We start from the raw sequence: 13,271 nt of genomic DNA, 5'->3' as shown, positions 1-13,271 counted from the left end.
GAGAGAACTCATGAGAACGAGAGAAAAATTCCTCTCATCCACAAACCTCTAGTGACCATAATCGACCCTTCATTGATAAAAGAGCGTTCATCGGATTATCGTCGTTTACCGGAGTTGTGTCCACCGTCGTTGGAGTCGAACATTCTGACGTTTTGAAGAACCAGAAATGAGATTGAGAAGGTGATAACAAATGTATTGGCTGAAATGGGTCTAAAAGATAATGTAGAAAGCAAACTTGGGAATTGGCATTTGAGAGACATAAGTACCAAAGAGAAAAGAAGACTTAGCATAGGCATTGAAATTTTAACTCAACCTCATGTAATGTTTCTGGATGAACCCATCCGTAGCTTTGATAATGTAGTATCTTTCTATGTCATTTCTTCTTTATCAAATGTAGCACATGATGGAAGCATAGTCATTTGAATGGTCTTCGGGTTATACATCACGATTAGGAATGATCTTCATAGATTACAAAAATGGTTTGAAAAGATATCCAAAATTATCAGCAATGTGGTACAAAACTTCTTCGAGAAAGCAATCATACTTTCTTCTCATTCTTTCATTGTAATTAAAGTAATATATATATTTTATTGGACTTCGATTGATAAAAAAATACAGATATGTTATAGATATGTTGATACAGTTGTTACAGTCATAATGAAAAAGACACTGTTATAATAATAAAGTTTTCATTTTCCATATCCATCGTCTATATAGCCAACAACGTTTGACGTTAATTGCTTTCGTGTATTTGCGTTAAAATTTTAATTCATTAATTTGATTGAAATCATCTTTCCTTCCACACAAGAATTAATAAATCTATATATCAAGGGATGTACACAATGTTTACTTTAAAAAAAATCACTTGAAATATATATAAGTGTTTTTTTGATGTGAATGAACAACATAATCGTTTGAATAATAATTTATAAGTAAATTATTATAATAACTTAAAATTTTGAAATTTTGAAGAACCTTGGTCTATGATGAACAAAACATACACTCAAAGTCACAAAATCAACTTCAAAAAACTAAATAATCATGCACTACCTCTTCGGACCACAATTCAAGTAAGTGGGGACTTATGTTGTAAGTTTTGTACACAAAGGTAGACTAACTTGTACATAAATGTTTTGAACTTAAAAAATTTTGTTTCATGTCCACACACTATTAATTTGAAGAACCTTGGTCTATGATGAACAAAACATACACCTAAAGTCACAAAATCAACCTCAAAAACATAAAATATTCCTGTATTACCTCTTGGGACCACACTTCAAATAAGTGAGGACTTATGTTGTAAGTTTTGCACACAAAGGTAGACTGACTTGTACATAAGTGTTTCCAACTTAAAAAATTTTGTTTCCTGTCTACACACCACTAATTTGAACAACCTTGGTCTATGATGAACAAAACATACACCCAAAGTCACAATCATTGTCTGAACATCACTTGTATGTCAACTAAGTGTTAAAAAAATTCTACACTTCAAAATCAATGTCATTTTCAAAGTTGACCTGCCTATGCAAAACCTTTGCCTAAAGTTTCCAGTTATTTATCCTTTGGTACCAATGTAGTTCTTGCACCAAGAGTTCTAGAAAAAATGGTTCCTTGGGAATTGAGTCTGATATAAATGTCATAATCATTGCTTGAACATCACTTGTATGTCAACTAAGTGTTAAAAAAAATTGTGCACTTCAAAATCAATGTCATTTTCAAAGTTGAACTGCATGTGCAAAACACTTGCCTAAAGTCCCCAGTTATTTAGCCTTTGGTACCAATGCAATTTTTGCACCAAGAGTTCTAGAAACAATGGTTTCTTGTTGATGGAGTTCAATATAAATGTCATAATCATTGCCTGAACATCACTAGTATGTCAACTAAGTGTTAAAAAAATTCTACACTTCAAAATCAATGTCATTTTCAAAGTTGACCTGCCTATGCAAAACCTTTGCCTAAAGTTCCCAGTTATTTATCCTTTGGTACCAATGTAGTTCTTGCACCAAGAGTTCTAGAAAAAATGGTTCCTTGGGAATTGAGTTTGATATAAATGTCATAATCATTGCTTGAACATCACTTGTATGTCAACTAAGTGTTAAAAAATATTGTGCACTTCAAAATCAATGTCATTTTCAAAGTTGAACTGCATGTGCAAAACATTTGCCTAAAGTCCCCAGTTATTTAGCCTTTGGTACCAATGCAATTTTTGCACCAAGAGTTCTAGAAACAATGGTTTCTTGGAGATGGAGTTCAATATAAATGTCATAATCATTGCCTGAACATCACTAGTATGTCAACTGAGTGTTAAAAAAAATTTGCACTTCAAAATCAATGTCATTTTCAAAGTTGATCTGCTTGTGCAAAATCTTTGCCTAAAGTCAACAGTTATTTAGCCTTTGGTACCAATGTAGTTTTTGCACCAAGAGTTCTAGAAAAAATGGTTCCTTGGTTATGAAGTTCGATATAAATGTCATAATCATTGCCTGAACATCACTTGTATGTCAACTAGGTGTTAAAAAAAATTTTGCACTTCAAAATCAATGTCACTTTCAAAGTTGACATGCCTGCAAAACCTTTGCCTAAAGTCCCCAATTATTTAGCCTTTGGTACCAATGCAGTTTTTGCACCAAAAGTTCTAGAAAAAATGGTTCCTTGGGGATGAAGTTCGATATAAATGTCATAATCATTGCTTGAACGTCACTTGTATGTCAACTAAGTGTTAAAAAAAATGCACTATATCATTTTCAAAGTTGACATGTTTGTGAAAAACATTTGTATAAAGTCTCCAGTTATTTCGCCTTTGGTACCAATGTAGTTTTTGCACCAAAAGTTCTAGAAAAAATGGTTCCTTGGAAAGATGTTTGATATAAATGTCATAATCATTGCCTAAACGTCACTTGTATGTCAACTAAGTGTTAAAAAAAATTTGCACTTCAAAATCAATGTCATCTTCAAATTGATCTGTCTATGCAAAACCTTTGCCTAAAGTTTCCAGTTATTTAGCTTTTGGTACCAATGCAGTTTTTGTACCAAGAGTTCTAGAAAAAATGGTTCTTTGGAGAAGAAGTTCGATATAAATGTCATAATCATTGCTTGAACATCACTTGTATGTCAAATAAGTGTTAAAAAAATGTGCACTTTAAAATCAATGCCATAAATATTTTAGGAGTGATTTAGGGTTTTTTTTTATGGGTGTTTTATGCACTTAAGGAAATGATGACCACATATATATCTAACTCCATAACCAAGGAATCAAGTTTTTTATAACTCTTGCTACAAAGAGGGCTGAGGACGAAAGACCAAATATTTTATCCTTGTAAATATTGAACATGTTATGTTCGAAAAAAGATCTCCAATTCAAAAAACATATATATTTAGAAGACGGTAAAAAAATTCAAAGAAAAACATGTTCACATTTAAATAATTAAATATAAGAACACTATGTTAGAATTGATAAGCGTTGTTTCTCAACACCAAGAAGGGGGTGAATTGATGTTTTATAAAAAATAGCACTTTTCAAATATTTTTCGCAAATGGTATGGTTCTTTAAACCTTTCTTGTGCCATAAGTAATGGTGTGTTATGAAAACAATATGCATGTAAAACAATTACAGAATGTATGCACAAATGTAAAGAGATAGGGAGAAGAAAATCAAACTCAGTTTTTATACTGGTTTAGCCTCAATGCCTACATCCAGTCACCCTCCCAATCAACCTTATATCGGAGAGTAATTCACTATAATGATCAGAGTATTACAGCCAAGGCTTTACACAACAACTCTCAAATGTAAACACCTCACAAACTCTCAATCAAATATAGAACAACAAAACTTGTCAACACAGAACTACCCCGTTCTTGTCGCAGCAACCCCTTTGAGATATCTTCTCTCAAAGTCAAGAGTACACCACTCTTCTTCCTGACGCCACACGTACAGGGAACAACAAATCAAAGATTGCAAGTCTTCTTCTCCTGATCAGACATAATGCACCTTCAGTTGTGCATAAACGATCAGTCTCTTTAGTCTAGTCATGTTTGCTTCTTAAGAATTCTTCAAGATCTATAAACCACTTCTCGTTCTTGATTCTTGGAGCCTTGATCAATCTGTAAAACTTCTCAGATGAAAATCAATCAGATATGAAAGTGTAATTCTCAAATGTTCTACAGAAAATCAAACAAAGCGTCAATATATAGTTTTTTGTCAATTCTGATGCAAATCAATCGATTACTACAATAATGTAATCAGTTACATTAAACACATGTAAGAGACTTACAACAGTCAAAACACATAATTGAATGTTCAATTAATGTAATTGATTCTCATTAAATGTTTTGTCAAACACATTTAAAAATATTATCGTTATAGCAGTTATGACAAGAATAAGTAAGTTTTCAAATCATAACGAACTTAATTGAATACATAAACTATGTAATCGATTAAGCTTTAACACTTAGAAGATTTTTTAAAACTTTTCTTTCTCAAAACATATCACAGCACATTTGAAAAATTTATGTGCAAACACATGAGTTTTAATCGATTCACCAATTAATGCAATTGATTCAAAACTAGTTGTTTTGTCACAGTTTAAAACTTAAGCTGTCTGATGACCTTAATTGATTATTACACCACTGTAATCGATTTAGTCATTCAGATATGCTTTTGTGCATGTGTTTCTATATCACCAAAACATATATTGTGCATACACAGATAAGATCATTTCACAAACACAATAGTATGCAACAATCAACACAATATGTCAACAAATATTGCAAACACCATATGTGCATATTTCACAGTAAGCATTAACACATACAACACATACCACAATACACATACATGTGTTTTTATTATTAATGCATTGTCATCATCAAAAGCAAACATCACAAGGATTGAGTTTATCTAGTACTATGCTCCTCCTATCAACACACTAAATTCATAAAAATATTTATGTACATTTAGATATTTAAATAAAATGACTTCAAATTTATTTCAAATATCTTAAATGGTTACATTTTTTATTTTCTATTTTTATAGTTCTTCTTAAATAAATTTCTATTTTTTTTATTTTCAAAATTTTATGAATTTCAATTAAAAATTCTATATTTTTGTTATTTTTTTTAATTTCTACTTTTATATTTTTATAAATATTTAATAAATTTTAACAGTTTTCTATTTTAAAACTCTTATAAATTTCCATTAAAAATTTGAGATTTTGTTATATTTTTAGTTTTCTATTTTTTTAAATAAAATTTCTTATGATTTTAAATATTGTTTTTATATTTTTTACAAATAAAAATTTATTTATTTATAAAAAAAAGAATAATTAAAGTTCATACAGTAAAATAAACTTCTAGTGTAGAAAATAAAATGACATGGATAATAAAAATGTGAAAAAGTCTAGAAAAAAATTTTACATTTTTATTTAAGTTAGCACTGTCGTGCTTCAAACTACAAAATTAGATGGTTATACAAATTTTGGATAGTGAATGGAATAACAAAAAATTTAATAAAATCAATAATGATATAGGTTAACAATCACATCGTCAATTTAATAATAAAAATGAAAATTATATATATATATATATATATATATATATATATATATATATATATATATATATATATATATATATATATATATATATATATATATATATATAACTTGTGAACATTCGTGTAGAATGAAGACAGAGAGTGCCATTTAAAGTTGCGTAATTATTGAGATGGAAAAATTCAGTAGGGGTCTTTCTCGGAGAAAATCAAAATGAGTGAAAACAAACTAATGTAGAAGCACTTGTGTGCAATGGTACTAAGGAAGCATATTCACCTTTCTTACTCAGTAATGCTTCATGTGTTTCCTTTTCTGCTTTCACGCCATTTTTCACTACTGGAATTAAATCAGCACCTTTGTAGTGGATAGCCTATGAGTCACTACTATTTTGGTTCAATTCACCATAACACGCTCTAATGCCTCTTTAATCACTTTTTCAGATTCTACATCAAATGCACTAGTGGCCTCATCTAGTAGTAATATTTTTGTATTCTTCACTATCTCATGCAATTGCCACCCATTGTTTCTGCCCTCTAGATAGTTGAATCCCTCTTTCCCCTACTATTGTGTCATAATTATGCACATACAAATATTGCTCAGACCAATACATACATTGTTCATAACACCATACGGTGTCTTAAAAACAAGTACAAATTCTGATTTTTGTGTATATAATTGCAATAGTCTTTAAGAGACGTGAGGTTATAGGACACCGTACATTATATTTTATACACATTTGCTTATCATTTCAAATATTATCATTTCAAAGATGTTAGTTACGTTATATAGATACCGTCCATATGACATACAAGCAGATGCGATAAATGCCTTAATAAAACATCACAAGGCAAACCGTGTTTTGCATAAGAAATAATCGTTAACAAAAATACAAATGGCAAAGGATTATTGACAAAATTGAATCCATGTCCATGGTATCTCAAAGCAAAGATTAACCTTAGCTGCAACTTTCAGTGGATCAACATTCTCATATCAAAGTTGATGTACTTGCTCATATGTAACACCTTTTGATAGTCTCCAAGTTCAACATAAAGCCTTGCAAGGAGACATCTAAGAGTAACATCGTTGGGATCTACTGTATTTGCTTTTAAAGCACAATGTCGTGCCTGATCAACCTTGTTCTCTACATTTGAGAATGTTTCACAACTCAATAATCATAATATTTCTTTCAACATTGTTTAAAAGTAATATATGCATAATATTACAAGAACTAGATGAAATTTTAACCATCACGGTAGGCGTATAGATTCATGTAGCCAAATTATTCTAAAAGAATAACTTCACAAAAATAACAAAGACAACAAAACTAACAAGCCATCTCACATGCATTAGTTAAAAATTATTTTCCAAAGAGATTAATTAACTACGCATACCAATTGATATACTTAATAGAATAAAAACATCAACCCGTAATTTCTTTTTTCAAATATTTAAAATAAGTAAAAATAATTGAATAACAACAATAAAGAAAAACCAAAATGAACCACAAAAACTTAAAAGCGATGTTTTTTCATCTTCAATGGTGGTTGTAGAGAAACGAACGGCGAAAAGCTTCAAAAACACACGTCAAAGGTGGTTTTGGCCTTCAAGGGTGCTTCGAAACTGTAGAATGTTCAGTCTGGACGGCAACAGAGACAACTCTGGTGAACGACGGCGGACACAGTTCCAATGAATGACGCGGTTCAATGAACGCCTATTTCTGGTCAAAGGAGGGTTGTGGGTGGGAGGACGGTCTCTCTTGTGAGTTCTCTGTCGTGGGTTCTATCTGGAAAATGAGATTTCAAATTTTGGAACCCAAAAAATGAAGTTCGCGTGAAATGAAAACCTTACAACCCCAAATTCCTTGCATTGTGACGTCATTTAAATTTTTTTTAATCTTTTTCACATGGACCCATCAAAGGCAAGTTTGTTAAACTTTGGGAGTCAAAATATCATTATTCTTTTTTTTTAAGAGTATTAAGGCTGATAATTGACTTTTAAAAATGATTAAAAAAAATTAAAAGTTTGTTATCAAAATAGTTTAAAACCTTTAAAAAATACATAAATTCATTTTTAAATAATCTAATCAATTTGAATTTTAGTGTAAGTAAACCCACTTTATAATTATGAAAAACAAAAAATATATATTGCTTTACATAATAACATATTATATATATATATATATATATATTTATAAAATCCTAAATATACACTTAAAATCTTATAAAATAAAACCCCTTGTACTCATATCTACTTCATTGAAATTGAATATAAAAATAGAATAATCATATTATTTGCATGATTGGTATAATAATATTATTTGCGTGATTAGTATAATGATATTATTTGCATGATATTATTAAGAGTAAAAATTTAAAATATTTATGTTTTAAAAATATTATTATTAAAGTTATTTATTTTACTATTAATTATTAATCTATTTATGAATATAATTTGATAGACATAATTATCGATATTATTTTATAGATATAATTATAATTATTAGTTTATGAATTTTTTTAGAGTGATATATATATATATATATATATATATATATATATATATATATATATATATATATATATATATATATATATATATATATATATATATATATATATATATATATATATATATATGTAAATTGATCAAAGATAAGAATTGACCATAATAAATTATAAGTATGATAAAAATGTAAAAAAAAAACATAAAAAAATATAGATTACAAGATGTAAACCAATATTTTCATGAAAACTGAAAATTAATATTATAAGAAAACAAATATATGTTAAAAAATAAGTTATGTATCCCAATTGTTATAGAAAATAATAATATATGTTCGATTCCATTTTTATTTGTGTGTTAAGCTGCACCTTATTTTGTTTTTATTTATTTTGGATTATTGGAACAAAAAAATTATATTAGACATAGAGTAACTTAAGATTTTTATCACTAGTAATTAATATTTAACTAATTGATAGCAATATTTTAAATAATTGAAAATAAAAAACATGCCCTGATTGTAATTTTTTTATCTTTAGTTTTAAGAGTTGGGGTTCGCTAATAAGCTATTATTTTTTTAATTTCGGTTAAAAATTAAGTTGAATTAAATTTAACTAAAGTAGAAACAAACTATTTATTATATTTTTTAAATTAAATAAATTTTTAGGAAGAAATTGTTTTTCTGAATTAAAAAAAAATCAAACATATTGGTATAGTTTAAAAGTTTGAATAAACTAAAATTCAAACACAGTACTGTAGCGTCATCTTTTTCTAATTTTATTTATTCACAAAAATTACATAAATTCATGTTTTATCTTTTTTCTTGTTATTACATTAATTGATAACTTTAAGAATTGCATCGAAATTATATTTTTTCCAGTAAAATAGTTTAAAAAGGGTAATATTAATTAATTAAGAACAATATTAGTAAACTAAATAATTAAGAATTTGTGAGTAAATTACAATAAAATTTAAAAGAATATATACATAATAAGAATTAAAAGCTTAGATAATAAAAAATTTGTTGCATTCTTTTCTTTCTAGGAGGAACTATAAGAGGTTAGGAAGAAGTATGTTTGTGATTGGATTTTGGACGTTGACAATGTGCGGAGGGATGAAGTGTTGCAAGATTTAGGACTAGTGTAGATGTTGTACAATACGGATTATTGCAATGTAATTTATGGTTTTTTTAGAACTATTTCAAAATGTATTGATTAGGTCTAAATGTACATATTATTTTGTTACAAATGATCAAAGAAATGTATTCCTTACATTTATTGATAATAAAATTTGAAGATAAGAATGATCATTGTGTTATTTTTGGTATTCATTATCAGAGGGTTGAATAGAACAATGACCACTTTTTGTGTAGGACGTTTGTACTACAGTCCCCACGAAATGTATGTCATTATGTGTGTTTAGTGTGGTATGTATAGGGTTATATGTTGATTAAATGTTGAAAATAAATTATTGCACTTAAGCATTAAATGGCATGAACTTTGTTGATCAACATGTGCAAAATATTTGCCTTAAGTGTCCTAATCATGACTGAACATGACTTGTATGTCCAATAAGTGGTAAAAATAAATTCTAAAATCAATGGCATTTTCAAAGTTGATCTGTCTGTGAAAAACCTTTACTTAAACTCCCTACTTATTTGGCTTTTGCTACCAAAACAGTTTCTGCACCATGATTTTTACAAAGAATGGTTCCTTGGGAATGAAGTTCGATATAAATGTCATAATCAATGTTTGAACATCACTTGTATGTCCAATAAGTCTTAAAAAAAATTGTTCACTTCAAAATCAATGGCATTTTCAAAGTTGATTTGTCTGTGCAAAACCTTTGCCTAAGCTCCCCACTTATTTGGCCTTTGCTACCAATGCAGTTTCTACACTATGAGTTTTACAAAAAATGGTTCCCTGGGGATGAAGTTCAATATAAATGTCATAATGAATGCTTGAACATCAATTGTATGTCCAATAAGTCTTAAAAAAAATGTTCACTTCAAAATCAATGGCATTTCAAAGTTGACTTGTCTGTGTAAAACCTTTGCCTAAACTCCCCACTTATTTGGCCTTTTCTACCAATGCAGTTTCTGCACCATGAGTTTTACAAAAAATGGATCCTTGGGGATGGAGTTCCATATAAATGTCATAATCAATGCCTGAACATCAATTGTATGTCCCATAAGTCTTAAACAAAATTGTTCACTTCAAAATCAATGACATTTTCAAAGTTGATCTGTCTGTGCAAAACATTTGCCTAATCTCCCCACTTAATTGGCCTTTGCTACCAATACAGTTTCTGCACCATGAGTTTCACAAAGAATGGTTCCTTGAGTATGAAGTTCGATATAAATTTCATAATTAATGCCTGAACATCAATTGTATGTCCAATAAGTCTTAAATCCAATTTCAAGGATTTGTAATCCATTACACGATGCTCGTAATCGCTTACCACACTTTTTTTTTCTAATTTTAACTTCCTCTAATGATTTGCAGTCTTAAAAAATCAAGTATCATTTCCACACTCCATTAATTTCAACAACCATGCTCTAAGATCAACAAAACATGCATCAAACCAAATGAACTTTGAATATTTTTCCAAACTTTACAAAATTAACCAAATTTGTCAACATAATACCAAACATGAACATAAAAGACCTCCTTATTTGGTTGGCCAACTAACTTGAAATACCTGGGTAACAACTTCATTTCATGTCGACAAACATGAAACATAAAACAAATCTCATACAATGAAATTCAATTCAAATTAGTGGGAAAGAACAATTCTTTGTACATCAACATATTAACTAATAGTTATATTTCCTATTGTACTTGAACATCGTCAATTGAAGTCCTTAACATTTATAAATCACTACAAATTATTCAACTACTCATTCTTTTCTTCTACCATCTGTAGTAAATGGAGTTCTATTCGCGCGACTCTTAAACTGTCTTCGGGGTACAACCTTCATTCGATCATACATTGTGCTTTGCTTCATTTCATCCTCACGTTCAAACCTCGGGGTTTGCTGCTGATGTTGAACTGACGTACTTTGACAAGGATCTTCACTTCCATAAAACGCTCTCTCCCCAAACTCCTGACCCTTATCTTCATTTTTGGCTTCAACCAACATTCTTAAATGATGAATACTACTTTGCATGTCGGCAATAACCCGCGTTTGTTCTTCTACAACAGGAATTATTTTCTCCTTATCTCCTCTATTTTGCTTGTTAAATGACACACCATATTTTTGAACAACTTCTTTCACCATACCATAACAAAACTCTTCTTTCGACTCCCCAACATCAACAACAACCTGAAAAAAATGAACAAAGTTCATTATATAAAACGCGAAATAAAAAATAGATTGCACCACACATTCCTCAAACAGATTCGCACAATCTCAAATTCTAGTCAGATTTATCCATTCTATCCTGTTTTCAAACATATTTGGAGTCCAAAATCACTTCACAATCAATGATAATCATCATAAACACCAAGATATCCATTTTCTCATGCAAAACCAACTCTTTTAGTCACACACCAACCAGATTTTTCTACATAATTTTCCAGCACTCAAACAGCCCCAAAAATGTGTCAAATCCATCAAAAAATAGTTTATACACATCACCCATTCATCAATCATCAAAACAGATTTAAAATAGCACAATACTCAAGTGAATTTCCCAAAAACTCATCATCAATTTTACTCATTAAAACACACCTTTGGATTTATCATTTTCCACACATAAACTTTTTACAATATCAAAATATTGATGGTTAACTCACCATATTTCCATCTTACCAAAGATTTCCATACAATCCATCCAAAATTCATCAACCAACCAAAACACACAATTTTTGTATTTGATAAAAAGTAAGTTGAAACTCCCTTATTTTCCATCCCATTTCACAATCCAATCTATCAAAAACTTCATATACATGTATATCAACATGGTAGAACAAAAATCCACCATCAATCCAACATTTATTCATCAATTTTCACAAGTCTTTCATCATAAAGTTCATAGAAAAATTCATAGATCAAAGTCATGGTAATAACCCATTTCAATCAACCTCTTGAAATCATATCATACATTTTAAACAAACTAATTTTCCATACACTTCATCATGACAACATCCAGAAAAAATTTTAGAAATCAAGTTTGAGTTAGCTCCTCACTATAAAAAAGAAGGGCATTACTGAAGGCCATAAGCCCTCGGAAACAGCAAGAAGCCGTCGGAAAAGGGTATTTACAGACGGCTTATCGACGGCCAAAGAGCCCTCGGTAAATCCCTTGTCGCTAACATTTACCGAGGGCTTACCGAAGGGCAAAAGCCTTCGGTAATTATCGAAGGGCGGAAGCCTTCGGTAATTACCTAACGTGGGTAGTTACCGAAGGGCAAAAGCCTTCGGTAAGTTGGAGGCAAATCTAAGGGACAATTGTATTTCTTATGAATCCGAACTGTTCACAACACAAACAGACCTGCATAACAATTTTCAAGCACAAACAGACCTGCATAACAATTTTCAAGCACATACCGACCTGCATAATGTGCATCTCAAAGATGAAATCATTGATCAAAATCCATAGAACATCCTTTAATCCATAGAACATGTATTTATAGTTAAAACATAAAACAATTAACATAATGATGTTCTAACATCCAAATCATCCAATTGATCTAACATCGAAATGATCTAAACTCCAAATGTTCTAATATCCAAATGTTTCTATAACAAGTAATAACAAAATGAAACTAATAATGTACATAGTTATCATCAGAATGATCTTCATCATCCTGTTCCTCTATTGATGGCTGGACTGCTGTGGGTTGGACTGATTTGGAATGCTGAGGGGCAGCGGGTGACGAGTAGGGTCGTGGCTGGGTCAAAGGGATATTGAATTCATCCTGTGAAGTTTCAGGCAACACTCTCATGACCAGGGCCTTAAAGTTTGTAAACTCTGCTCTCAAATCAGTGATTTCCCGGTCACATTGCTCGAGTGCCTGCGTGAGGCAGAGAACGGCCTCGTCAGGAGTAGTGGTGGAAGAAGAAGGTTGGTGCTTCAGAGTACCTCCTCTCGATGTTGTATAGTTTGCAGCAAGTTATCCTGCACCGTACACTCGACCCTTTTTCTTCCCACCAACGATTTCGACCCAGCACTGTGTCCTACGTATGTCGTCTTCTGCATTACTGCCATCATCTGGTGT

The sequence above is a fragment of the Vigna angularis genome, chromosome 8 (genome assembly GCF_016808095.1).
Source record: "Vigna angularis cultivar LongXiaoDou No.4 chromosome 8, ASM1680809v1, whole genome shotgun sequence".
NCBI classification, from domain to species: Eukaryota; Viridiplantae; Streptophyta; class Magnoliopsida; order Fabales; family Fabaceae; genus Vigna; species Vigna angularis.
This window is presented reverse-complemented; position numbering follows the sequence as displayed.